Source organism: Melospiza georgiana, chromosome Z, assembly GCF_028018845.1.
Source record: "Melospiza georgiana isolate bMelGeo1 chromosome Z, bMelGeo1.pri, whole genome shotgun sequence".
Classification (NCBI taxonomy): domain Eukaryota; kingdom Metazoa; phylum Chordata; class Aves; order Passeriformes; family Passerellidae; genus Melospiza; species Melospiza georgiana.
The window spans coordinates 67,896,581-67,920,129 of NC_080465.1; the positions used below are offsets into that span (position 1 = coordinate 67,896,581).

General features: G+C 34.6%; 1 protein-coding gene across 8 annotated transcripts in view; it reads left to right on the forward strand.

The window, feature by feature from the left end:
• The first annotated feature begins 863 nt into the window (after positions 1-863).
• Positions 864-23,549, forward strand: part of MEF2C (myocyte enhancer factor 2C) — a 121,039-nt gene continuing 98,353 nt past the window's right edge. For 2 of the 8 annotated variants that reach the window (XM_058044592.1, XM_058044597.1), the window contains exons 1-2: positions 874-1,412; positions 12,759-12,971. The gene's annotated coding sequence lies outside the window, so the exon portion shown is untranslated. Of the gene's footprint in view, positions 1,413-12,735; positions 12,972-23,549 lie in introns of all 8 variants that reach the window. The other 6 variants (XM_058044593.1, XM_058044595.1, XM_058044598.1 and 3 more) reach the window with 5 other exon arrangements.

The following is a 23,549-nucleotide window of genomic DNA, read 5'->3' on the forward strand; positions in this document are numbered from 1 at the left end:
AAGCGCCGCTGAGCCGGCGCTGCGCCGGAGCCGCTCCCCGTGCCGCGGGACGCGGAGCCGGAGGACTTGGTGAAGTTGGGCTGCTCCGCAGGCGCCGCTCTCGGGAGGGGGAGCCCAGCCAAGGGGCCGGGCAGGAGGTCTCGGGGGCGGGGGCAAGTGCCGGAGCGCCGCAGCCCTACCGCGCTCCGGAGGCGGCGCCGGGGTAGGCGCCCTCTGGGTCGCGCTGCAGGCCGCGGGCCGGCTGCCCCCTCTCGGCGCCCTTCCCGACCGAGGTGAAGGCGCTCCGAAGGTACCGCCTCGGGGGTGACGGGGATGCGACACCGGGGGCGTTCCGAACCCTGGGCTCCGCAGGTCCCCGGGCGCGGTGAGCTTGGTTACTCCCCACAGCCGGGACCTGACCGGCCGCGCTGACCGGCCCCAGATGCGCTGCCGCGGGCGATGCGCGCCTCCCAGGTTCGCAGCCCTCCTGCCTTCCCTCCGCACGCTGTGCTACCCCGCCAGGAGGGGGGAAAACACTCAGCGGCTCGCCGCCTTGTCTTCGCTTTGTGTAATAAAGGATGTCATTAGGTTTGCGTGTGGCATATGCCATTACCCCCACCGTAAAACTAAAATTAGCAAAATGTCAGGAATGGAAAGATTGATTCACCCAAGATGCAATTATCATTTTAAAAGTGCTTGATTGAGGTGCTGATGCTCAGTGATTTATTCTGCATACCATATACATAATTAAAGTAGTGTAGTGGAGCAATTTATCAATCTAGTTTAGACTAGAGGGGCAAGGAACTGCTGCCGCTGCTGCTGCTGCTCTATGTTTGTTTTATTAAAACGCTTTCGAGATCTGATCCCGCCCCCTTTTTGTGAGACTGAAACTGATTATTTCTTGAGTTTGGGAGGAGAGAGTCATTCGTTTGGGATTGTGGGAGAGGTAGAGAAATAGAGACACGATAAAAAGAAGAAAAAGGAGGAAGAGAAGTAGAAAAGGACACCTCATCAGGAGTACGGTTTGAATCCCTTTCTCGCCTCCCCCTTCCCCTCCGCGATGTTACAGAGGCTGTGAGCTATTCGCCTTTTCCCATTCGCCTGCTGCCACTTCCTTCCTGGACGATCTCAGGACGAGTCCGGTTACTTTTAATCCGACCAGCAGCTCAGGCACTTTCTCCTCCTCCACGCAGCACACACGCGCACACACGCGCACCACACACACGCACACGCACACGCACACACCCCAGGCATCTTCTGGCTGCTTATTGGATTGACTTTGAAGGTTGTGTGTGTGATTCAAGGCGGCTGCATGTTGAACCAGGTGGTGAATATTTAAGACTGGAAGAAGTAAAGGGATTTTTTCTTTTTCCTGTGAAAGGAAAATATCTGAAGGACTAGTCTGATCAGCCAAACAGCTAACTGTTTACAATGTAAGTACATGTGAAATTCAGCGTCAGAATAAAATGTGGTGGGCATGGTACAAAAGCCCTAGGTACATTTCCTATCGCGTTTGAATAATGTATCAGTCATTTTATGTAAACTGGGATTGAGGTTGCTTGCAGACTTTTAGTGTGTGACTGTGCAGTTGCTTAAAAGTGGCTTGCTAAAAACGAGTTAAATCTCTAGTAAATTATGGCGAACTTGTCTCTATCAGTGTCATAAGTGTTTAAACTTCGATGAAGTTAGTTTACATAATTTTTGTTCTTGATATTATGAAGAATTGGAAGCTTATTTGATTTAGATGGCTCTTAGTTGATTTAAAAGCTATGACCTTGTAGTGCTTGCACTCTGATTTATCAGACTAGGGAAACAATCTAGTTTCAGTGAAATGCTCTTAAACTTAGTTGTATCACAGGCTCTTCAGTCTTGAGTTTAAGTAGTGCATGCTTGCAAGTGTTCAACTTTGTACATCTTTAATCTGAATTACTTATGTTTGAGATGGAAAGACCCCTTGCATTTATGTGGGAACTTAAGTGATGGTCTGCAAGCCGATTTTGGAACAGTATGCTTTGGTCTTTACACAGTACTTTGAGTAATCTTTAAATTTTTTACACAAAGGAGCTAATCAGAATTACAGAACTAGCTGACATAATTGCAGTACAATCACTTACAGGCTAAGATAAAGTTTAATGTAAATGAGAGACTTGTAAGATTATTGTTGCATTATATAATTAGAATACTTATTATTTCCCATAAAACTTAGCGTGACCTCTTGTCAGCCTGAAAAACAAAACAAGTTCAAAAAACAAGTTAATAATGCCATTTCCATACTACTACTACTAACAACAATAATAATAATAAGAAAGCAATGCAGCATGGCGCAAAACAAAATTCAATGAATCATTGTGGGTATCTAAGCATTGTCTTTTATAGAAAAGTTCTATTTTCTTTATTGTGTGTAATGATTATTATTACCAAATAACTACATACTTAAATAAATACTGTAATAGACAATTTAAGACTAAAGGTTTAAGAGAATTAAACAGAGAAAGGCACTTTACCAGTACTTTGCTGATGATCAGAAAATAATAGCTTTGACACAAAATTTTCCTTGCACATATCTGACAATCACCTTAATGGCATATGTCCTAGTTTCATATCTTTACTTTAAAATAACTATAAGATGAATGACAAACTATTTTAGGAGCAACTTCTCATTTGGAAGACTAGATATATTTTATTGTCACTTTCCTGCTATTGTGTTTGAAGAGTAAAGACGTTTATATGATATAGAGTATGATAACTAATCCCTAGATGCTTGGCAGGGCAAGGAAATAGTACCACCTGTGAACCACTACTCCAACACATACTAATTTTCAGTGCAAACAATAAGTCATATGGTTTCTCTGGGCATTTGTTATATTGTGAACTGTATATATTACAGGATTTCAAGTAACTTACTTTAAGTCCAAAACCCACAAAACTTTCTTACTTTATTAGTTTTCCTAAAATATCCATTATATTATTCCTTCTGTGTTAATGAGTACATAATTCATAATGAGTCTATGCTGAAATACCTGCCCATAAGTCTGTCCTTTTGGAAGTAATAGAAAAATTTCTTGAAAAACAACTTAAGACAGTGGCCCTTAATCCCAGGTGTCTATGTTCCTGGTTGCACATGTACTTTTAGTTTAAAAACTCACTGTTCATGTATGTTTATACTAATATGCTCTACATAGTATGAGAAGGTAGCTCTGTGACCTGAACGTGGGAAGGCTCTTTCATGCGAGGAGTTCTTACACAACTAGTCCCACTGTCCATGCTGAGACTACTTGTAAGAAAACGAGCAAGTCACAGGGATAACAATTTACAGGATCAGGACCCAAAGAGACTAAACCTCTTGCCTGTCCTAAAGCTTTCATAGGATAGAGATGTAAAGAATGTCACTTTCAATGTCTTATAAAAGAATGCAGGGATCAGATACTGTCTGCATCCTCTTAAGATTATTTGACCAAGAAAAAAGGAAATGTAAGTTTAGGAGCCTTATTAAAATTGGTACTAAATGGTGAATAGTGTGGGAGATTAAGTCTTTTACAGTTATGTTCCCGAATTTCTAGTTTTAGACCATAATAAGAAAATTAATTAAAATAATTTCTTACTGTGAATTTTCTTCCAATATGGGATCCACATTTTTTTCTTTTTTTAGACATTTCATCTACCTGCAACATGTATATTTAAAACCAGACATACCTTTCTTAAATGGTTCTTTTTTAAAAAATGCCTATAATGTTAAAGAAAAAAAGAAATGAAATTCCTGAACCTTTTCACAAAAGTTTGCTTAAGAAATATTTTGGTAACTCATTATTCAGTAGATAAAAGTAATCATATAGAAACTTAGGAACTGAGCAGGAGTTGTAAATAGAATATTTTGCCAACTTAATTTCTTTTGGTTTTACTTTTCTCTAGAACAGATTAATTTATTGTTCATCAGGATAGTTTAGTTCATTTTCAGAGACAGCTGAAGTTATTTCTACATTCCTTTAAGGAAGAAGTCATTAATTGTTACTAGGCTCTTGAAAGAAAAAAGACTTGGTGTTTGATACATTAAGGTCCATTTTTATCTGTTTGATATAATTATTCAAAATTGTGTGATAATTTTTCCAAAAATCAAGTAAAGTGTATTGGTATTTTTTCAAAAAAACTGATGATGGAGATGAATCTATATAAACTGTTATGTAATTTCCAAGAATTTATAGTCCTTGCTTCAGCATCCTGAATCATGGCCAAAACACTTACATTTTTTATGCATTTTATGTTTTTTAATTTTGCTATTTGATATCAGCAGAGAGATTTTGCTATATCCTCATTTATGCTCTGTAATGATTTCAGTACAAAATATTTTTAAAATAATACATTTAATTCTGAAAGCTAGAAAATTTTGAGCTTAACAAACAGAGTTAGAATTCTGATATTTGAAAAGGATGAAAATAGAATTTTGGATCCTGCTTTAGAAGCAAGATGGATTCAGAAGAACTTTGGTCAGCAAACACTGATGGTGCAAGTGAAAAATTGAAAAACTGAATTTTTAAACTATTTTTAGAAGTAATTACTTGAGTCCTCTGACCAGCTTTAAGGTCATTTTCTTAGAACTGATGATCAGTGATACATATGGACAGGTGATTAAAAGCTAGTGTCTTCAGCCCTCCACTTTATTGTCACTGTCTCATTGACTGCATGCAGGAGAGGTTGTCTGTTCACTGAGATCTGTCATCTTTAGGAAATCAGACCAGCTTATAGGGGCGATTCACAAAACCAACAGTGACAACAAAGTCTTATGTGCCTTACAAAAGAAGGATTAGGCAGTTCACATGTCATTTTGATTGGACACCAATAAAAGCTGATTGCTGTGGCATATCAAGACACACTTCACTTTTAAGTGATTATTGTATGAGACAACTAGAACTCTGTTGCTTAGTAATTTTTAAATGTAATTCAAATAATGGAAAACTCAATTTTGACCATTACTGGACATGTATGACTTTATAGTGAAAGTACAGCCACTTGTAGCATTGTTACACAAATTTTATAAAAACTTCCTAATACACCACTTTGGAGAAAAACAAATAAAATGTGGTAGATTCTTGGTTCTTGGATTTTTTAAAAAATATATTTGTCTAGATATTTTTCTGTAATCACAATTTAAAGTTACTAAAAGTGACTAGGCTCTAAAAAGTGTCTAGAACTATACTAAATTCACTGCACTTAACCATATTAAGAGCTTATGAGCAGAGGAGTGTGCCTAAAATGTGTCAGGGCTTCACAGATTTAGCAGAAGTTATAATATTGAACAACAACTAAAGAATCTTATTTTATTCTCTTATTATTTAAAATATAATGGGTTTAAAAACTGTTATTTGTGTTGCATGTGTGTAGTCTGATTTGAAAATAGCCAAGAAATTAAGTGCTGCCCCTGTATTATTAAATATGTCATTTATCAGTGAGAGTAGAGTTTTTTCCTATTTGCATAATTTAGTTAAAATGTACAGCCTTAACATTTAGAAGTATGGAAATGGAAAGCTGATAAATTCTATGATAATTTCATATAATATTTCAAAAGAACTCTTTTTTTACCCAACTGATGCCTCCTAGTGTTTCACATAATAAAACACTAATGAGTCAACCATAAATGTAAACATTATTCTTTCATTTTCTTCATCTTATGTGGTACATAAAATTAATATTTATGTTTTTAATTTTGTATGCATTATTTTAATCAGACAAGAAACTCATAAATTCAGATGTCTCATTTTAATGGATACTGAAGGTGCATTTCTATTTTCTTTCACTATAGCTTCGCCTAGCTGTGTTTTGAAAAGTTTAAGTTATATAGTTTAAGTAACATAGGGTACGTTTTCATTTTCGCCTTTTGTTTCCTATGTGCATTAAATGAATTTCTCAACAATGCATTATTAGGCTCAAAAATTCCTTAAAAAGGAATTTTAAACATTTGCTAGCATGATGCTTTGAAAAGTAAGCCCTCAAAGTAGGCAATAAATGCAGTTATAGAAATGTTTGAAATGTCCTAAGGGACCTCACAGCCAAATAATATTAAAAAACACTGGTCTGCAACATGCTCACTCACTACAGTCCTCAAAGAATACTTACCGTATTTTGTAGCCATTCCTGATTATTTTACTGTTGTATGATCAAGAAAACTCTGTGAAGACAGTTTTCAAATTCACAAAATGTGCATCTTACTCTTTTAGTTGTGTGTGTGGATGATCAGTACTTCTGAAATATAGTTCATTTGCATAAAATATTGAGATGGAGTTTGAAGTGGTAAAGAGAGTGTCCTTTTCTTACAAGTGCAGTCTGGTCCTATAACTTCTGAATGCCTCAAAAAACCACATTCAGCTCTATCAGACGACAGTAGAATTTTTTACCTTTTATTTTATGGAAAAGTTTAATTTTCAAAAAGTTATCTAGCATCAATTCAAAGACCTAGGGGCCTCAGCTGTATATTGGATCTGTCAGGTATACTCTTATAATAATAAAGAAGCAGTCAAGACTGAGAATACTCTTACACAATCAATGCCACAGTTTTATGTAAAGTATGAGATCAATTTAGTGAAAACTGAATTGGAAATAAAGCCTATTATGCTAAGACTTTCAAGAAAAGCAGTGAAATTCCTTGGTACTTATTCTGTTCAAGAAATTTAAAGATATATAGTCGGTTTACAATTAAAAATCAAAGTTTAAGAGTTAATAGGAGTAGCAAAAATTTGTGTCTTCTCAATGCACATATGATAAATTAAGGGACCTACTTACAGAAAAATTCTGACTGAATGCAGAGAGTTAAATCTATATATGCAAATCTTGGTCTTGCAAATTAGTATCTGAATTTAGAAGATTTTAAAAGTGCATATTTTAGGATTGTGTTTTGCTATCAACCCTTTTAACATAGCATTTTTCTCCCAGTAGTTTTAAAGTGCAAGATCAGTAATTTATTTAACCCAAGAAATATGACGTAGAAGCCTGTCCTTTAAACTTCCTTACATCTTGAAGGTGTTTCAAAGTATGTAAATGACACCTGTTATTCTGTGAGGAAAGCTACCATGCTTAGAATTTTCTGATATATTACATTGCAACTTGCATTGTGAAGAGAAAATAAACGTGGAAGAAAAATAGGGGGAAGTGTAGCAAAAAAGAATCCGTGTCATTTCCAGTGTAGGACTGATACTCTGAAATACTCCCAAACAGAACCCCACCCAGCTTTTTTTTCCCTTTCTTTTTTTTTTTTTTTTTTTTTTGTTTGTTTGTTTGTTTAAACAACTACATTTAGATTGCTGAGATCTAAATTACAGCCTACATTTGTGTTATCGGACTTAGAACAATTTCTGGACAAATTGTCTGAGAGTTATTTTAGTCCTATGTGGAATACACTGGCACGATATGGATTCAGTAATCACACCAGTGAGCTCAGATAGACTGTGCCCCATTTGTAATCCCCTGGACAGGTGTTTTAGCAGTCACCTGCTGCAGCAGGGTTGATGTACTTATTTCTGCCTCCTGGCACCTTCCCCAATATTGGAAGCCTGCAAGAGCTCGAGTGGAGAGAGCTTCAGTGATCTTGGCCAGTACAGCTGGTCCTGGAAGTCAGTCAGTATCTGCTTCCTTCATTTAAGCTAACCATAAGGCAGCCCACAGATTAAGGACGGAATTGAACAGATGGCATACAGCTCCTCTGCCTTCTTTTCCCAGGTTATAAAGCTGATATGAAACTTAGATCCAAATCTATCAAGTCTTATCTTACTCTTAGTTCTTCAACTGTATAATTGATTAAATTAAGTTTATAATAAAAATTATCAACCAAATACCAGTGCAGGAATTCACCTTAAATATTACTATCTCATATTTTTCATGCTGTAATCTCAAGGTCTAAGTGAACTGAATTAGAAACAACATTATTTATGTTTGCTTTTATAGATATAGGGTGCATGCCACTTGTGGAAACCGCGCTCAGTTAAATTTCACTATTTACTTTTAAGTTGTCAATCAATAGCTGTTAGGAAAGTATGTACAGAGGGCAAAGAGGGAGGCTTGTGAAATTGTTTATAGACCACATCAGAACAAGTTGACACATTACAGAACACCATCCACGTGGAACATTAATTTTAGTAAGATAAAAATCAAGTCACAGATTAGCATGTGCTATTTGTGTGATTTTGAATAAAATTCTTCCTCATAGTGAAAAAAAATTCAATATGACATTATATTTGAAATAATAGTCCATTTTAAACAAGATTGTTAAGATATTGTTGGGTTATCAGAGAAATTACAATGTTTCAGAAATATTTGCCCTGTACGAAGTTTGACTGCAGCACTTTTCATTTAAAAATTCAATATGGACTTCTCAATGAACACTGTTTTAAGTAATTTCATCAGAGTTGGGTGGAAAAGATGTCCCCAAAATGAGGGCTAGGACGGGAGGGCATTGTAGACAAACAATAGGACACTGAGGTCCTGTGACCATCCTGTAATGCTGGCCCATGTGTCTCCTTCAGCCTGGCATTTCAGCCTCTGAATTTTACTACCAAGAACTCGCTTTTGATGGCCATATCCCATGAGAATGCCTAAGTTACTACTATAAAAATGTTAATATTCTGGGGATATTCTGTGGAACCAGCAGGAGACAGTATGTTCTCTAGATTTAGCCTCAGGACTGCTATATGTCTGTCCATCAGAGTCCTGAATGTGTTTCTGCTTATGATAAGTGGCAAAACAGCAATAGAGGAGGAAGGCTTTTGGGGCGTTAGAAGAACATAGGTGTGGTCTATTTGTTAAGATGGGATACAATGAAGGAGAGTTAGTCACGTTGGTCAAACTTAAAACTTTATTCTTGCAGAATTTTTTCATTACAAGTTCCTGTTGAAGTGTATATAATTAATCTTGCTGTGAGTAATCTTTAATTGTTGCAGACACAGGGCAGTGGTCTTACTCATTGTTGATTGAAATATGTTGTAAGGCTGTAAGGAAAGATCTTTGGAACAGTATTTGACGACACAAATTTGATTTGATTTTGCCAACAGAATCTTGGAGAAATCGTCAGTTTTCCTGTCATCTTGTTTATGTTTATGAGATGGACATATCATATGATATGCAGAGGAATGAGAAAAAAATCCATGTTACGACCCCAGTGCAATCTATGAAATTTGTGAATTTGCATACTTACTAATCTTCTTCATGACATATTTTTTATTTCAGAATACTGAGCCAGAAAATACATTCATGCAGTGGCATGCAAAAATTATAACTTTATCCAAAACACATGTAGACAAATTTTAGAAATTATAAATATGACCATAAATGTTGGTAAGAGTGTATACTGGTATGGTCATTTAAAACTAAAACAAATGTCATTCATGTTCTTGAGTATACACATTTAAAAAACTATAAGCCAGGCTAGTACTCTTTGTTATATGATGTGTAGTTAACAATTGGAAATAATATAAATTTATGTTCAAAATGTATATCAAATGGAAAATAAGTGGAAAATTTTTTTTCCACTTTACTCTTAAAACATGATGAAATGATTGCCAAGCTACCTAATTGAAGCAAACTTCCTATAATTATAGTTGTATCCTTGGTAGGTAGAAATCTGCATATCTTCACAGGGGAAACAGGATCTGATGTTTCTATTTTATGGCAGTTGATGCTGCCATAAAAAAGATTATGCATAGGACAGAAAGAGAAGAATGATCTTCTACATTTCCTGTAATATTGGCATACAAGTTGGACTAATATTTTTTTAGGTTTTCCAAAAATTGTTATTGACCAAGCTAAATGAAAATCTATTTTCAATGTTCCAGTGCTTAAATCCTCATTGAGAACCTTGCATTTAGTTCAGTTATGCTTCCAGTAGATAGTGTCACAGGCTTAGTATTACACTGAGTGGTGACATGCAAAATAGTGATATAGAATGCATCCTTACTGCATGCTATCTTTTCTGGAATTTCATATTTTTAAAAATTGCTTGAGAGGTGATACAGTGGTGATAGGCATAATGCAAATCATTATGACTGATAAAAAGCAGGCAATAGAAAAATTACTATTTTGGCATAATATTTTTAATGTTATTAGGATTATTTCCCTATATTTCTAATCATGTAGTAATACACATATCTGAGGGTGCAAGAATTTCTCAATGGAGGCAGGGTGTGTTTTTATTTCATCAATATATAACAGCAAGAAGCAATATACCGTGCAACAGAGGTGTGACAAAAATAGAGAGACATTCTGCTCTGTTTTTAGGAGCAGTATTTGTCACCTATCTGGACAAATTATGATTTTCTTGAGCTGCTTTCTGTTACAAGTCTCTAAAAGTCACCACTGTAGAACAGTAGCCCTCTGTTCTACCACATTTTTATGTATATGATTACAAGCAAACCCCTCATGAGACCACCACTTCATTGACTGCTCCAAGAGGACACTTCTACAGATTTCTGATAAAAAGTAATTTTGAGAATAGTCAGGAAGAAAGTATTTGTTCACCCCTTTTACTGGTTTCCAGATGTAATCAGAAAGAAGTTGTTATTCCACTAATGGATCAGAAGATTGCTCTATGAATTAAATACCATTCTAAAAATACAACTCCCATGTTTGATAAATATAAATTAAAAATACAATGTGGATATATTATAAAGGTCTCTTTAAAATTGCAAGGAATCTAAAGATGTATAGTTTTGTGGGATTCTGATGATGATATGTGAAAGAAAGAATCATCAGCATTCTATTTTCATATGTTGGTCTACATCCTACTCTTATATGCAGACTAGTTAAATAAATACCCACTCTTATGTCTGTTCACAAAGACCACTTTCTATTACCATGATCTAAACTAGATACCTAAATCTAAAATGTAGGCTTTCTTTTGAAAAGGTGAGCATATGGCACATTCCATTTCAAAGTGTGCTCCAAAATTTGAACAAGTTTCTTAAATGCAATAATTGTCAGCACCAAATGTAACCCATCAGTTTCAATTTCCAAGGAGGCTAGGGAGGAGGATCTTTCAATATGAATTCCAAAACCTTAAAATATTGGGAGTATTTTAAAAATGTATGTTTATCCGTAATGTACAATTCAGTAATCATCATCTCCGAAGAGATACATGAACTTTATTTAAGGCAACAGATGCAAGGTAAAAAAAATTGCAAGTGAAGGGCAAAAGCTGAAAAACAGTATAAAAGGGACTAAGGGACTCAGAACCACCAAGTGTAAATTTTCAATGGAACTGCAAATTTCTTTTTTTTTTTTTTTTGTGCAAGTCTGTTATGAAATGCCTGAGTGGAGTGAAATTATCACTTTTACTAAAACCTTAAATTTGTGTTGGAATGTGTTCAGAAAATTAGAAAGGACTTAGGGCAACATCTAAAAGTGGAATTTAGGTTTTACTTTGCTGTGTCCTGTTGTCTACTGGAATCCACATCCCAAATTAATTCTGTAAGTTCTTTATGAGTATTGGTTTAATTTTTATGTCAGAAATTCAAGAGTTGAGAAACCTGACTGGAAAGACTTCCTACTCCTAACATAGAGCAGTTAATAGTAAATTCTCTTTTCCATTGATTATAGAATATTGTGGGAGAAAGCTAGTCTCAGTTTCCAAATTTGAGGCCGTTACATTTTTCTATAGGTAATGAAATAGCCATCAAAGGAAGAACTGTAATTGGGTTATGTTTTGCTGGAATGCCATAGTTCCTTACCTATTGAGATAGTCTCTCAATCTTTTTTACCTCTCTTACTAAAAAATGCAAGCCTTTCTATGATTCTAGTCTGTAATATAGCTTTCTGTTTAAACTTATAGCTAGTTTAAACAACCAATTCAATGCCATCTTTGCTATTGCATTGTCTAAAAAGTTTGATTTTACTTTATAAAATACAATGTATAAGAAAATAATTCTTTTGATTTTACCTTTATAATAGCAAGTGCATTCATCTAAATACATAAAATTAGATAATAAATACTTCTGTGACAGTCTTTCATAATTTTTAGTGACCTCATCCTTTCATTTGAGTTAGCTTTTGAACAGATACCATGTCTAATGAAGCTCTGAAATCTCTGATAAGCGCTAGAAACACAAAGAGATATTTGACTGTGAGGACAGTGAGCACACTGTGAGGAGTAATCAATTGATTCTGCGTTGGCTGAGACAGGAATTACAGGTCGAGGGTGTGCTAAATCTCTCAGTCTACCTCAGAGTGTTTCATAAACCTATAAGAGAAAAATTACTTCCAAAATAACCATTTTTTTGCATGTTCTCTCTCGTCTTCACACCCAGAGTTTGGGTGGTCTTTTAGGAAAGACCTTGTGGCCTAGCATGCATGACTCTTCAGCCAGTTTCTTGTATAATTAATGTGCCTGTTGAATATGTGGGTGTGAGTCAAAAACTGATTTCTTGACCACATTATTAGGCTTGAATTAATGAAGAAGAGTTAAGTCCAGTTTAAAAGTTGTGGATAGTCCATCTTGACTAGTATTTTTGCAGCAGCTTGAAGCTGCTCCTAAGTTATAAAAACATGCTGCTTTTTCCTTTTCTTTTACTATAATTTGGAAGTTCTGATCTCTTCTCATGAAGAGAACTTACATCAAAATATAATAAGGCATTTATTTAAGAGTATTTAAGACATAAGTAAATATATGACACTATGTCCTTTGTTCATGTATTTTAGCATAACTTTACTAACTTAATGACCTACTAAAAACTGATTTATATACAGGATTCATACTGTTAATTAACATCCACTTCTTTTTCTCAGTTCTGCTCTGACTCTTTTTCCAGACTCATTAGAAACAAAGGTACCATTTGAATAGAGCATTTCAAAAGAAGATCCTCTTATCTTCTCTTCTGGACCACCCTGGGAAGAATGTATAAAGATGTACCACTTCTTTGATCAAGAGCATTATAAGCAGACTTAAGCAGTTTTCTAAGTCCCTCTTGGGTGTACGTGTGTGCTTGCCATTCACACATCCCGAAATGAGATGGAATGTGAAGGTACATTTTATGCTTTTCTAGAGCTGTTCTCAGATTAGGAGAGTATACCTCAGCTTCTGTCTGCTAGATGTTAATTGTATTGTGTAACAATCTGTATGGGTTTCACAAAGCAAAATCATTCCGTTTTTCTAATGTGATTTTGAAGTACTTTCAGAATACCACATAATCACTGTAGATGGAGTGTATACAGGCTGAGACTGCTGGCCTCATAAGACTTCCAGGTGCTCCAGATTACTTAAGGTGCTCAGACCATTAGGCGGTGTATGAATCTCCACTCAGCTGGCAGTCCCATTTTATTCCTGATGTATAAGACAAAAGTGTGTAAAACATCATGACAAAATTCCGAATAGTTTGTATGTTCTTTTTGCTGGAATGCTAATTCTCAAAAAAGAGATGGGGGGGGGGGGGGGGGGAGAGGGAGGGAGGGAGGGAGGGAGGAGCAAGCTTATTTGGTCTGTCTTCAAGTATTTAGTTTATCTTCAATTAACCAAAAGGGGAACAATTTAAATTACTTTACAGCTGAAAAAAAAGATTTTACAGACTCATCAGAATTTCTGAATTCTTTCCTGAGTATAAGCATGCAGTTCTGGTGCCATGATGAGTCAATAGCTGGAGAGTACTTTTTACTGTTTATTGAAGATCAGGTTCTCCTTTTATGTGAGAATACATAGTTACAATTATTTGTGGTGGCAGTTTTTTATTGACCTGTAACTCACCGATTCTTTTTAAAGCCATCTTGGGTTCACAATCCACATATGCAAGTGAAACTTGAGAAGATGCAAGCAGCAATAGCAAAGCTGACTCAATCACGATTTATGCTAATTCAACACGTGAGAGGACCATATCCTCTAATGCTAGAGTATTAGCAGGTTATTTGTTTTGTAGTGGTTTTAGGTATAATGCTACTTTGGTCTGAGAGCATAGCTAAGCAGAGGAAGGATATTCTAGTGTCTGTGATGGCAGCTTTTATTTGGGAAGTGCGGAATCAACTGTTCCAGAGCCTCTTTTAGATCACTGAAGATTTCACTTTGCTCATGCATCAATTCCCTGTCTGTAGAATTAGATGGTATTTCCCTGAGGCAGATTCTGTGTGACCCAAGCACTGTGGTAACAGTGTCCATATGAGTACCATGGGGAATAAGCAAGGCAACGTAGACTGTAAATATGTGGTGGCTTTTAGAGACTTACAGTCTAAAGCAAAGGAACAGATTCTTAGAACTTCACTTTTGCTAGAAATTCATTTTAATTAAAGTTTAGAACTTTCTGCTTCTTTCTGTCCATTTTTCTTCTACTTCTTTAGTAGTTGTGCCAAGGTATCCATGTGTGTTTCTTCCACTGTCATCTGGCTCATTCCCAGCAGATGCACACAATCTGTTTTGCTGTCATTGACAGGGTTCAGTTATGAAAAAAATGTGGCAGAACATGCTGCTGTAGTCACTTATACAGGATTCGCTTTTCTAAGTAACTGAGAAGAAGTTAATTATTTTTATTTTTTTTTACATATTGTTCAGTCTTGGGGTTTTATCCAGGCAACTTTGCATTGGGTTAAACAGGGTCTTGTTGTCATCTTAGCTTTCTTTTTTAATTCCTACTTTGTAAAGTTAAATTTGCCAATTATATGTGTTATAGAAATCGCCACAGAATGTTGACAGGCCTCAGTTACAAGTGACAACAGTAATTCTGGCCATTTGGGAACAAATGTAGTATTTCCAACTATTTTAGACAATATTATAGTGGTTTTTTTATATTTTATAATATAAATACAATTTTTCCCATTTATAAATAATCCTGATCATCCAAACACATTAAGTATCCTGAATGTACATTAATTATACAAAAGGATTTTGTATACGGGGATAATGTGTTCCTTCTCATGCGAAGTTATAGTCAGTAAGAGGCTGAACAGAAATAAATAAAAAATGATTTTTTTTTACTTTATTGCCTACAGAATAAAAGCTATAAATCTTAATCATTTATTGTGATATTTTGGTAACATATCTTAACATAGATTAGGGCCTGTACAGGATGCTGTGCAAATACACATTAATGAACGGCTCTACCCTTGGCCTTGACAGCATGAACAAACAGGATAATAAAAAAGAAGGTAGATGGAAATAAATGAAGATTTTTTTTTTTTACTATTATGAATGTCTTGCCTTTCTTCCCAGTGTTCAAAAGGAAGACTTGGTGTAAGTAATTAAACTTTATGGAAGGTATCTAACAAGAAAAACACTGTTTATTAGGTGATAGGGTGTTCTCACTGTCTTTGCCAAAGAAAAAACTAATCACCAGCTAAAATTTTGTGTTCCTTCTTTGCTGCTTTCTACCTCTATCTCAATGAAGGCAGAGATGACAGCAGCAATTTCCACACTGAGTTTTTAAGTTTACAGTATGAGCCATCAAAAAAAACACTAATATTAAATATGTATAGGCATTCTACATGTTTATTAAAAAATAGAATTTGGTTTACAAGCTGATATTGCCTATAATACTTTTATTTTGACCTAAATTTTCCTTTTGAATTGTACTTTGTTCATACGGGCTGATAGCTCTGACTTCTTTATTTTTTTTTATTCTACAGCTAAAAGAAAAAAATCTTCCACACCTAGAATCTCTATTAATTACCCAAGCTGAAAACTAGTTTAGTGAGCCTAGTTTTGGTTTGCTTTGAAATATCTGCATATATACATTAACATAAATTAAATATATTTAAATAAATTTGGTCTATATTTTTAGATAAAAAAATAGACCAGGATATTTTTAGGATTTTTTAAAAAGACTATTTCATTTTGGGAAATGCCTTTATATACTTACAACTCTGAATTCATATTGTTGTCCCTCACTTAGTTGCAGATTTTGTATCATTGATAGATTATTATGTTAAAAAGGCTATCTGTAAATACGCTACAGTGGTAGACTGAGATTAACTAGGCGTGTGGTTTTTCTGTAAATTTGTTTCTAATGATCATGTACATATATTTATACATATGTACATGCGCATATATAAATATGTATATGTATATGTGTGTGTGTGTGTATGTGCTTTTTATACAAATATGTATGGTTTTCAAACTATGATTGCATGCTGCTGAGTATGCCTTAAATTGTAAATAAAACTGTCAAAATGTCTCTTCAATTAGACCTCCAAAAATAATCAGTCCATAAACATGTGGTGTTCTTTCTCCATATATATACAGTTATTATATAAAATAAAAAAATCTTTCATCTAAACTAAAATCTTCTGTATTATGCTTTAAAAATACAGTAATTTTAGTGTGGTCTTCATATATACTTTTATATATGTTGGCATATTTTGGTCTCGAAAAAATAAATGTAAGAATACCAATGTTTTTCATATTATGTTTTTCATCATAATATTTTTAATTTGTATGTTTTTTAAGGAGAGTATTCTTGTATTTTGGAGCTATTTTCAAGCTACACCTTGAAAGTTTCTGGAAATAATTTCAACTTTTTAATTTGTCCTAAAATTAATTTAGGATGGGATTTGTTAATGTGAGCATTTCTAGGAGACAAATAGCATCAGTGTATCACATATAATGTAAAAAGCAGACAGAGGAAATAGGGTCCTCAGATGATTACTTTTACTACATCTACGTCTTGATTGCTAGGCTCAGTTTAACTCCAGAAATATTTTTACGACTTAGCTATTACCCTTTTAAAACTAAGATTGCAGCACACCTATTAGTTGTTTGGGTAGTGAGAAGAGAAAAGGATAATTTAATACATTTCTAGAAGAGTAGAATTTATATCCTAATCCTTGATGAATTAATACTTCTCGAAAGTGTCAGGAAAGATGGTAAAGACCAAATGAAAGACTTCAGAATGTAACATTTTCTCATTGTGCCACCTGTCAACCTTGATTTTTTAAAATTCAATCATATTGATTATGGTTCCTTTATTGAAAACAAAAACAAAATCAAAAACCAAACAAAAAAATCAAAACCCAAAACAAAAAAACTCTCTCCCCCGCCCCCAAAATAATCATAATTTTAAAAGTCTATAAAATTCATTGCAGCTTAGTACAACAATATACTGCATTTAGATCTAAATGCTAAACACACGAATCTCAACACCATTTGCCTCGTATTTTATAATCCTACATGGAATCTTATGTGGTCAAAAAGATGACATTTATACACATCCAAACTGGACAAATTAGATTATAAAGTCCAAAGCTGAAGACTTACTATACAGAACTTTATTCTGAATGCTAAGCAGTTTCAGATTCTGTTTCAAACATCAGTGCTGATCTCACTGTAAATAGCTAATAAGCAAGAAGATATGAAATAAAGAAGGTGTTTCAAGTTTTTTGTTTTCATTTTACATAGCTGATAACTTTCCATGAAAAAAAAAAGAAACAAAGAAACAAATAAATAAAATCATAAGAGAACTGGTCAAATGATTATCAGAAAAGCAATAGACTGAGAGCTTTTTTTTTTCCCAGGTGCTGCAGCTTTTAATTTACATGAAGTTTTGTATTCCATTTATTGTCATCACTGCTGTATAGGGACTAGTATTTTCAGTGTCCCAGTAATGTTTCAGGAATAAACATTGATACTTAAGTGATAGTATGCAGATATCTGTGTACCTTCTAATAAGCCAATATATAAAACAGGTCAGTAAATCCTGTATATACTTCCATCTTATACTTCAACAGTAATATAAACAACTTGAAGACATCATTAAAGGTATCAGTTGTGTGCATGATTATACACTGGAAAATTAAGATATAATTAATATTATAGGACTACGTTTTCTTGCTGCTATGGAAGTAGAACAGTTGGGTCTTTTTCCTGTGAAAATATTTTCCAGTGCCTTGCCAGTAGCATGTTTCCAATGGGAGAATCACCCTCTCTAGCTGGCTGAAGCAGATTTTTTCCCTGTGTAAGGCTAGATGTGGATTTTTCATGAGCAGAAACAACCTAATTTTGTGATGTGAGCTGTCCTCAAAAATGTATTATTCATAAAGCATGGTTCTTCAACAGTAATGACAGCTTGAGCTAGTACTGCCCCTGGTGAAAGCACTGTTTGTATGGGGAATTTTTTCTTTATAAAAATACACAATTGTTTATTTAATCTGTTTGCCTGCAGATGCAGGACAAACACATTGCTCAAGAAAAATTTATATTCATACACAATTTAAGAGAGAAGGGGACTGTCTGGATGGAGACAGAGCTGACCACTAACTCTAACACAGGGCAGAGAATTGCTGTAGTGTACAGTCATGCTACACCTGCCTAAATCTCAGAAGTTGTGTGCATCTATGCAGTGCAAGAGATACCTTACAAATGATTAATATTCAACACAAAAATATGTATGTACAAATTTTAATTATTTGGCCAATTATATTATGGCCTCTGTTTCTCTAACAGTTTGTCATTGACAAAAATATAGACAGTGCTTTAATTATAAGAATATTGTTTTGAAGAAAAATACTGTAATTTTGAGGGTTCTGCATTATTCAGAAAATTTAAGCATGTTCACAGTGTTAATATGACTGATGATAAAGAGCTCTTTCATGGTAACACTTCTAAATGATCTTATATTGAGCTTAATTGACAAAGCTATTAATACCATTCTAATTTTTTTTAGTTGCCAGTGTCATTAAGCTTGCAAATACACTGTCTCCATAACTTTTTAAGTTTTTTATTTCTGTTATCTAAAAAATGTAAAAATAAGAACAGACAGATAGCTTTGTTGTTTTGAATGTCTTATAATTCCACTTTAGTTTGTTTAAAAACTTGAGTGCGAAAATATCAAACATAAGTAGGTGAAAACATAACACATATCTTTCTGATTGTGTAGATTCTATTGTGTAGAATATATACATTTGACATTATAGAATGAAACCTCTCTCTTCGGTATGTTGTTAGAAAAATTCCAGGCAAGAAAGCTCTTACTCAAATGCTCAGTGTGCATCCCAGTTAAAGTCAGGCCTTTATCAGACCCATTGGGCAATTCAAGCACTGAAAGATCCTGACAAATTTTTGAATGAGAAGAGCCAGGGCACTTCTGGAGCTGAGAAAAGAAATAATTAATTTTAAGAAGGTAAAGCAGATGTTTAAGGAACGTGTAAACTCTGATCAACAGGATCATTTTCAAATCTTCGATACTTCCTTAATTTTTATCATGTTTGTCTATATGGGGCATGCAAGGCAGAGAATTTTTCTTCTCTTTTGCAGAGAGTACACTTCCCATAAGCGGAAACTGGGTTATGGACAGAAATAATCTATATTTTAAAATAATAAGGAAATAAAAGAAGACAAAGCATCAAGTTTATATCATAAAAAAGATTTTGTCCACTACAGGTTTCAGTCAGAACTTCTGTACACAGTAGCTTCTCAGAAAACTAGGCAACTGTGGCTATTTCAGCATTATATTAAGCTAATATTTTCTTTCCCTGAATATCCACTGTTATGTAATAACACTGAAAAATTGTCAACTTGTTTGTACAAACTTGTCCGAGAGACCTCTTCCTTTAAGCAATAAGGCCTGGTGGCTGTGGACGATCTTTTTCTGAATGACTAAAATTAATCTGGTTTTGGTTTCATTGCCTATCTTGCTTAATAAAAAAATATATAAGCAGATTTGTAGTTTCTATTCGGAATTGAAGTGTGAGAAGATATTCTATGAAAGCCGCAATGAAACTTGTGTTACTATCTCCTTAAGCTCCTTTTTCCATTTACTGAAGTCTTGCTAGCAAAAGAGAAATTCTTTTCCATATCAGAATATTCACCAAACATGCTCTATTTTCTGGCATCTTTAAGTGTGAAATTCTCACACAGCATGTTACAGAAAACTTTAGATTCTAAAACAGACCAAGAAGCTTCTTCCTGTCTCCATGAAGCCATAGGTGTTATGAAAGCTTGTACATTCACAAAGCTGATCTAAATGAGGTTTCAGGGACACAGTAATATGAATATATTGTGTGGCTGTTTTAAGATAAAGGACCAAATTTTAGTAGAAGACCTGAATTGTTTTCCCATCTGTTTCTGTAGACCTGTTGCATAACTCCAAAAATTCCATTTGAAAATTTCTACTTTTGTTGTAAAATTTCACCAGTGTCTATAGGTGATAAGTGAAAAAGAGGAAAAGAAAATATTATTATATATATTATTTTATAATCCGTGTATTTTTTTCAGCAGCTTCAAAAGAAATAACACTTGTCATTTGGTAGCTGCAGCTATTAGTCTGTTGAGACATAAGAGGAGATGGGCAGATATTGAATTATTCATGAAGGCTATTGCTATAGTTGATGGAAGTTCATCAGCTAATTCCCCCACTCCATTATGGACTTTCTTTCAAATTCAGTCAGGAGTACAAATACAGGAGTACAAGCCATTACTTTTAATAATCATGCTACCAGAAGTTTCATAAATTATATCACATAAGCTTTCTCTTTTAAGCAAGTTACTGACTGTTCATTAGAGGCTGATAGGTGCTTAATTTTAAATACTTTTAATAATTCATGAATAGTGTGAACAATATGTTATTCTTTCAAAATGTAACTTTTACCAAAAAGTTTTTAAAATGTATGTAATAATTTTTACCTTAATTCAACTTGATGACCCAAAGTCTGACATTTTAATTTATATGCATATTTAAGTATTTTGTGATTTATGAACACAAGGAGGTTTTGGGTGCTGTAACTTACAACATGTTCTTCAGTTTATAGGCCAATTCAACATGTGTAAATGCAAGAAAATCTCAGTTTGCCCAAGCACAAGGAAATCAAATGCTAATTCTCCTGCTTACATGAGGGAGTTAAAGCAGATGATCTCCAGAGGTCCTTTCCAAACTTAAGTATTCTGGGATTCTGGAAGAAGCCAACAGTTTTGTGGTGCAGGCTGTCAGAGTAATGATAAAATGCTGACATTTAAGGTTAGTTTGGCAGACACCAAAATCATGTCATGAAGTGAGTGCTCACAGGTATTGCAGGAATGTTAAATATCAAAGATTTTATCCCAGTTTCAGTGATAAGGAGCTGGGTGACTCTCACACAAAAGATTCCACAAATGTAGCTCTCCTTTTCACATAGGCCAGGTGAAAGGGGCATATTGTCAGCTATCTCTGCTTTGGCCACAGCAAAAGCACAAATCTTACCAGCATGTATTTGTTTTCTTTAGATTTCCTTCTCTTCTTACACATCACTGCAGTCTGATTTGGGGATTTGAGAGCAGTAAGAAATTGTAGTAAAAATTTATTCTCCAGTTCAGCCCCCTCTTCTTTATGGAGATTTCTGTAGTGAATGAGATTGAAAAATGTCTGTTCTGTGGTGTGCTTGATGCAGACAGTGCTCTTATTTATCCTGTGATGACCTAACAGCAGCAGCAGCAGCACATGCCCTTTTGATGGAGAGGATTATTGTAATTCCCTCCTAGAAAGGCTTCTAGCAGCTCAGCTCTGTCACTTGCAGCCTGTTCAGAATTCAGTGACACACTCCCATCCTGTCTTGAGCAAGTACAATCATTTGCCTTGTACATTCACTCATTTACTTTGTCTGCTGTGAAGTAGCTGTTTGATTTGAAAGTATGCTGCCTTAGTTTTGAAATCCGTAATGATTCAGATTGGGCTATTTTCGAAAAGTCCTCCGCAAATATCATATTGACAGATATAACCACCCCCACAGCATATTTTAGGAATCTCAGCATCACATCTTAGGTTGCCAAGTTATGTCCTTTGCCAGGATAGGCCTTCAGGTAAGGAACTTCACCAGGAAATCTGTCTTGAACCGTACATACTTATCAGAAAACACTGAAATTAAATATATAATCTTGGTTGCTTTTTAAAATCACTTTCCTATTGTTCAGTGTAATTTCTATTAGGACTGTATTTATTCCAGTTCCTCTCAGCAGTACTTGGAGTTGTTCTGTCAAATTTTCTTTTTCCCTTATTTCTCTTCAAATTTTATTTTTCCCTAAGCGTACTACTGATGTAGTTATGGATAGTGACTTCTTAATGGCATGTGATGTTTCATGTCAAAAGCATGACCTTTTCTGTGTCAACATAAATAGTATGTCAACATAATTGCTTACTAAATAATACACAGGCTGTTTTTACATTTAATGTAATTCTAAAACTTGTATTTGAATCTTTATTCCTCTTCTTTACAAGGAATTATCCCTTTCTTCTTCCTATTATGCATTGTAAGTCGTTAGGGTTCAGCTGTACTATGCTGTAGATGGAAAGGAATTCTCTTTGTCTGCTTGTCTTGCTGTGCATCTTGTTATTTCTATTCTTATTGTTGCAATTACGGTGGCATGTTTACAGCTATATTAGTATGGTGCCTAATTTTCTTCATTGATGATAAAGTAATAAGGCTGTCTTTGAAGAAGCTTAGACTCGATGCCTAATGTTAATGGTTTCAGTGTGGTCAAATGGATTCTGCATTTGTGGGCATCCATGAAGTACTTTGAATAAGAAATAATCTATTTTCTTCTGTTCCATGTCTGAAATTTCAGTCTAATAATTTATAACCTGAAGTGAGTTATGAAAGTTGTTGGGACACTTATTACCAAGTTGCTGTAAATACTATTCCGTGCACTGATAATACCCCCTTTCACCTGAATACAGAACTGTATTTAGATGCACAAAACTTGAATGCAGGTTAACTGCATGAGGGATTTGGTTTTTCATCTTGCACATACTCATTGATTTCAAATTCTCATTGGCTTACTTGACTTATTTGGGTACAGTAACAACATCTGTGATTTTATTCATATTAACCATTACATAATATGTAATTAATCTTAGGTACAAGAAGAGTTCTGCAGTCCTCAGCAAACAATTTAAGTGCTTCGAATTAGGCATATACATTCATGTTTGTAGGCTTGAGGCTACAAGTCATGGTACTGCAAAGACTTAAGTATTTGTTGAAGTTTACTATTTTTTGATGTTGTACCAATGTCACAATTACTTTCATCAAGTAAAATGCTGCCCCATTAAGACTTTGCTTAATAGTCTGGTGTGATGGTGCTTTTTAAAATTATTTTAAATCCTTTGAATTTTACACTATCTCATGGGTGCAAGTTACTTAAATAATCTGATTTAAATGAGCACAATTCAGAATGTTTCCTAGACTGTATTATTAGAAAATGAAAGCTAATCTGAAGTGGGAAAAAATAATTGTTGGTGGGTGGTTTCTTCTTCTTACACCAAATTTTACAAATCAGTTAATTTCAGAAAAAAAAACCAAACTGAAGTTGAGGAAGTTGACGTGTACCTGAAGTTCACTTCATTACATTTAGATTTTCCTAAATTTTACTTCTGTGCAAACTCCTTACTCTGTAAGATTAGCAAATTGACGACTTTTTCAACTGTTTGTTTTTTTTTTTGTTTTTGTTTTTGTTTTTTTTTTTTGTCTTGTCATTTTTAGTAATCTTCCAATGGATTACGGTCAATGTCAATGCCAAGGAACCTTTTAGCCCAAATAATTCTTGAAACAATCTAAAAGTATTACATACTATTAAGCTGGGAATTTACAAATGCTCATTATTAGATAGTCTTCAGCGTAACTTACTCTTAATCATTAAGCCTTGAACCACAGTCTCAGCAGAA